The sequence below is a fragment of the Haplochromis burtoni genome, unplaced genomic scaffold (genome assembly GCF_018398535.1).
Source record: "Haplochromis burtoni strain Fernald_Lab_line unplaced genomic scaffold, NCSU_Asbu1 Contig_855, whole genome shotgun sequence".
Lineage (NCBI taxonomy): Eukaryota > Metazoa > Chordata > Actinopteri > Cichliformes > Cichlidae > Haplochromis > Haplochromis burtoni.
The window spans coordinates 17,501-23,468 of NW_024583216.1; the positions used below are offsets into that span (position 1 = coordinate 17,501).

The 5,968-nt window shown below is 47.8% G+C and overlaps 1 protein-coding gene across 5 annotated transcripts in view; it reads right to left on the reverse strand.

Annotated features, from left to right (window-relative positions):
* Positions 1-5,968, reverse strand: part of LOC102305688 (fibrous sheath CABYR-binding protein) — a 26,021-nt gene that overhangs the window by 11,251 nt on the left and 8,802 nt on the right. The window lies entirely within an intron of this gene.

The window sequence follows — 5,968 nt, forward strand, 5'->3', positions numbered from 1 at the left end:
ATTCAACTTTATCTCACTGTAATCAGTACTGAGTGTGAATTCACAGCCATGCTATAACAGCAACACTTTCATGTGCAGCACAGGGAAGACAAACAGGTGTAGTGAGGACCAGTCTGAATCTGTTCACCTGCGGTATCAGTGTGAGACTTCTGCATGGCGTCTACAGCTCCTGCCTGCCCTGCAGGGTGACAGCGATACCAAGTGTCCGAAAAGACCGACACAAACATCACAACAACCCTCCAAGTAAGGACAACATAACAAACACTGACGAGATATTGAAAGTATGGAGCAAGAGACAACATTAGCAAGCAAGCTAAGCTAACCTTAGCCAGTTATCCACAACACTGAGCATGAACCAGTTTATGAACATTAGCTAGTGAGCTCACGTCTACAGACTAGAGGACCACCAAACCCCGCATCCTCTGATGTCTCCTTCCTCAACGAGCTCAACAACTTTTATGCTTGTTTTGAGCGAGGGAACCCAACAACTATGACCAAAGCAGACGTGACGCCAGACCACCAACCTCTGACTCTCTCCCCCACCGATGTAGGAGCGGTGCTGAGCAGGATCAAGGCTGCAGGTCCTGATGGCATCCCCGGGCGTGTTCTCAGAGCATGCTCTGGGGAGCTTGCAGGAGTGCTCACAGACATATTCAACCTGTCCTTGGCCCACGCTGTGGTACCGGCCTGCTTCAAATCCACCTCCATCGTCCCGATACCCAAAAACTCCAACCCATCTTGCCTCAACAACTACCGCCCAGTAGCACTCACCCCCATCATCACTAAGTGCCTAGAGCAGCTGGTCCTAGCACACTTCAAATCCTGTCTCCCCCCCACCCTGGACCCCCACCAATTCGCATACCGCCAGAACAGGAGCACAGAGGATGCAGTCTCCATCGCACTGCACTCTGTCCTCTCACACCTGGACAACAACAACACCTACGCCAGAATGCTATTTATAGACTTCAGTTCAGCATTCAATACAATCCACCCCTCACAACTCATCAGGAAACTGACAGACCTGGGCATCAGTTCCCTCATCTGCAAATGGTTACTGGATTTCCTGACCAACCGCCCCCAACATGTCCGGCTGGATAACCACTGCTCATCTACAATCACGATGAACACCGGTGTACCACAAGGCTGTGTGATGAGCCCTTTGCTCTACATGTGCAATGACAATAAAGTTGAATTCTACTTCATTCCCAGAGTGGACTCCAGGATAAGTCTGGCAACGTAACAGACCGACAGCTAAAGCTAGAAACACACTGACCATCTATGAGCTAAGTTACTACTAGCCAACTAAATGTGCCCTGCTTGCTAACATTATTGCTAGCCAACAATCTGTCTGGAGCTAGCTGATATGCTCCATGATAGTAACTTGTGTATGATGTCTAACAGTACTGATGTTAGCCAAAATGAAAGGATGTTTAACCAACATTAGCATCTACAGCATTGACCACATTCAGTTCTGATAGCTGACAGTGATATACTGAGTCTATTCTGGAGCAGGAGTGAATACTTAGTGGCCCAGTAAGCACAGAGGGAGTGAACTGGTCAGAGTGGACATGTTTCAGTGAAACAAAGACTGAAATCACAGGTCACTGTTAGGCAGTGTAAGAACAACAGCTGACAAAAGAACCTGCTTATGTGCACATATCAGATTTTCTAAGTAGTTTTTAATCGATTCCTGTTGCTGCCCAGACTGACTCACAATCTACGGTCTGAAAATCACCCAACAGCACAGAAAAAGGAAGTATTGGAAGTAAACTTCCTGTTACTGATTATTTTGTTTAGGTACCTGAAGTTGTAAATGCACTGACATCTGCACAAAGTCACGTATCACACAGAGGATTACTGACTATATTCTGACCGTTAGGCTGCACGAGGGAGCAGAAACAGTCTGGTTTCCAAGTTCACTCGTTACAGCAGCGGTGGACACTTTCTGTCAGAGAGGCCGACTCGGACGCATCAAGCAAAGGGCTGGACACCAAATAACATGATTGAAAGAGGTGCTGAAATCCATGAATTGATAAATTCATTCAAACATAGAATTTGTACATATATATGTTCTAATTCATGAATAAGAATTAAACTCCACTTTCCTGTTCTGACCTGAGCGAGACAGCTGTAGCTCGTCACCTTATTTCCAACATCACTGGAACAAAGCTCAGCTCATATTTATCACTTATGAACTTATTCTGCACACACAGTGTTTATAATTAACTTAGGTGGGCTAATATATTACTGACTGCTAAGAACATTTTATAGTTTATTATTTTTAACTATTCCACACTTTTATTTTGAAAATTCAGAAACTGTTGAGCTACAAAAACCACTCCAGGTGTGAGCTGAAGCTCCACATTAGTCATCTTCAGCATGTTGGTGGACACATGGCGATGGGTCCAGGCCCAGCGGCTAACAGCAAAGAGGTGAGACGCTACCTGCTCTGCACTCGCGTCTGGGTCACAGACGGTTTTTGTGCTTTGACAGCATTGAGGATGTGAGTCGGTCTCACATGCCAAAGTTGAAGTGTGTCCCCCCCGGAGCAGGAAGAGCCTGTTTCATTCATCATGTTCAGTGCAGGCGCGTTAACACACTTACACACACATGCACGAGTCGATACAGCAAATGTGGGTTTCACATCTCGAAGCTTGTGGCTGATATTAGTCGATTCAGCTGCAAACAAACACGTTTGCCTGCATTAGTCACACAAACTGTTACCTACAGCATGAACTTGCACATGTACACTGTCCCAACAAACGCTTTATTGGTGTTAACTCACAACTGCTGGTCGCTGAAACACTTTTCTTTATTATGGAGTAAAGGAGACGAGGAGGTGGACAGAACGAAATGTGACACTGCTGAGTGCAACAAGGGCTTAAAGACAAACATGGCAACCTACAGTTGGACAAAGGCAGTTTAACAAACACGTAACTACCAAAATGTTCTTATCAACATGTAACCTGCATACATGATGGAGTCAACAACATCCAGGGACGAGCCTCTTATTTCATGCACGTGTGTCTTTAATAAGTGTGAACTGTGTGGAGGCTTCATGAAGAAGAACTGCAGTCCGACCAAAGGCTGCATGGAGCTGCATGTTTCATGTTAGCTGAAGTTTGACATCTGCACAGATGTGTACCTGTTACACAGCTGGAGTACCTGCCGGAGGTAGCGCGTCTTTAGTCCCACTAACCGATAGCACCAAGTGTGTTCTAAATCCAAATTCAAAGTTGGAATTTCCCAGTTTGATCTGGAATATTCCCTCACTTGGATTTCCAGCTCGGAGCAGCCTGATCAGTTCCATCTATGAATGTGCTGAAGTGATGCTGTGATACTGAGCTGTACTGCTAGCAGGGCCCACCTGAAGCTAGCTCACTTGCACCCAAAGGTGTATGAAACCTGATGGGTGTGTGCCCAATGTTACAGAAACATAATCCTTAATAAGGTGATGAGTGCTGGTGGTGGCTGCACAGAGAACGTGGGTGCGACGATATCTGACAGCTACAGTCAGGACGCCACGAAGACGCAGTCAGCAAACGTAGGACGATGGCTTGAGATCACCTGATGGACTCTTCCTGCACTTCCTGACTCCCATTAGCATGGTTATGTGTTGAGCAGGTCCAAAACCATAACGAGGGCGATTGTTGGTTTAATTCATGCCGTTTAAATTAAACCAGTGAATGTTAAACCATGTGAGGGACACGTGAGCCGCTGTCCGAGTGCATTTTGTGTAATCTCACACAGCCATTGGCTGCTGCCAACAGTGCTGTGCACTCAGTGTACTCGCCCACTTCTAAAAGTGCTCCTGAGTATCCAGAACAACAGAAAGAGTTTCTCCTCAGTTTGAAACAAGAACCGAGTTTGTTCCGGTCACAGAGGATGAAACTTGGGTGTGGACACAGCCAGGCTGGAGACGAGGTGATCCAACGTTTTCTAGCTGTGTAAAATCTACCAAACATACTGACACCATGGCTCCGGCTCCTGCATGGGCCCTCAGATCACACATCAACACATTTATCAGGAATCCGAGGCTATTGGTTATGGAGGCCAACAATCACAATCTTCTGCCCCTGATTTCCATCGTCTTTCGCTTGTCGTCTTCCTCTGACCGCTTCCTCGTTCTCATCCTCCTCATCCTCTTCCTGCACATCCTTTGCTCTTCCTGAGGCAGTGTGTTCACCCTCCTCTTCCTCCAGCGGCTCCAGCGGATTTATCAGTCCATACAGGAACGTGAAGAACCCGTTTAACCAATCAGAGCCGCCCTCCTCCACTTCTTCTAACCAATCCAGAACCTGGGATTCACCCTGACCATCGCCCTCACTGGACAGGCCTACGCAAATGAGGAGGGGCGGGGAGGATGGGAGGAAAGTTGAGGAGCAAAACGTGGGAGTGAAGGAGAGAAAGGAAGTGGTGACAAAACTAAGAAAAAGGAGAGTGTGAAACCAAATGAAGGAAAAAGATGTGCAGGAGGAAAGAGAGGAAACAACAGGAGAAGGTCAGAGAAGTTTGCAGGTTAGACAGCAAGGGAATCAGACTTTATCAGCAAAGCCAGGCTGTCTGCACATGACTGCAGAACAACACGTCATCTACTGGTTTAGACGTGCACTCTTTAAAGATCAGAAACTCGTGCTGCATGCTCATCATGTGCAGATAGCCCAGAGGAGGAGAGGGAGCACTGACGCTGGCTTTCTGTGGGAAAGCTTCTCTAATGAAACAGCTTCAGCTTTGGAACCAGAGTTGTCACAGTGCTGCATCTCCAACAGCAACACAATAACCTGAGACATGTCGACAACTACAGGAAGTAATGAGAGCACTGAGCAGAGGTCATGTGGAGGCAGATGGCCCAGGACCACACACGCCCCCACACATCTGTCCAAGTATGAACAAGGCCATAAAAGCTTGTTCAGGCATGAATACCACGTTTAAAATGTGTCGGGCTGTCCTCCTCGGCTTCTAATACTGTATACATGTGTACTAATGAGAGAGCCTGCACACAGCAGGGTGAGACCTGGGAAGCCTTTACCACAACCACCCTCATTTAGGGTTAGACAGCATGTAGCCACAAACAAAGGCAACCACAGTTTCAGACACCAGTCAAGTCTTACGTGCATTTGGTGTCCTGGTGTCAGATTTCTGCTTTGGTGCAAATGAACAGATCTACTGTGGATTTAATGTGATCCTTAGGATGAAGACCCGGGGTCAGGGTTCATGTGAAGTCCAATGATCACTGATAACTCTGAGGGGGCCGATCTGACACATGGAGGATTTATTTCCACACAGATAAAAGGGGGATAAAACATCCCCATGAAGAAGAAGGATGGTCATCGTCAAGGTTCTGGTAGTTTTAACAGCTTCAGATGAAGACAAGTGAACCTGGAGATGTTCCCTTCTTATCGTTCAGTTCTAAAACCAACAGTGGGAGCCCCCGGTGGGTAGTGGGCGTCGTCCCTCAGCAGCTTCTCATTGACCCACCATTCGTCATGTGCCTCATCACATGAGCCAAGATGTGGCTCCGTTGCATTGATGCAGTGGCTCCGTTGCGTTGATGCAGTGGCTCCAGTGCATTGATGCAGTGGCTCCGTTGCGTTGATGCAGTGGCTCCAGTGCATTGATGCAGCGGCTCCGTTGCGTTGATGCAGTGGCTCCAGTGCATTGATGCAGTGGCTCCGTTGCGTTGATGCAGTGACCCCAGTGCATTGATGCAGTGGTCCCAGTGCATTGATGCAGCGGCTCCAGTGCATTGATGCAGCGGCTCCGTTGCGTTGATGCAGTGGTCCCAGTGCATTGATGCAGCGGCTCCAGTGCATTGATGCAGTGGATCCAGTGAATTGATGCAGCGGCTCCGTTGCGTTGATGCAGCGGCTCCAGTGCATTGATGCAGCGGTTCCGTTGCGTTGATGCAGTGGCCCCAGTGCATTGATGCAGTGGTCCCAGTGCATTGATGCAGCGGCTCCAGTGCATT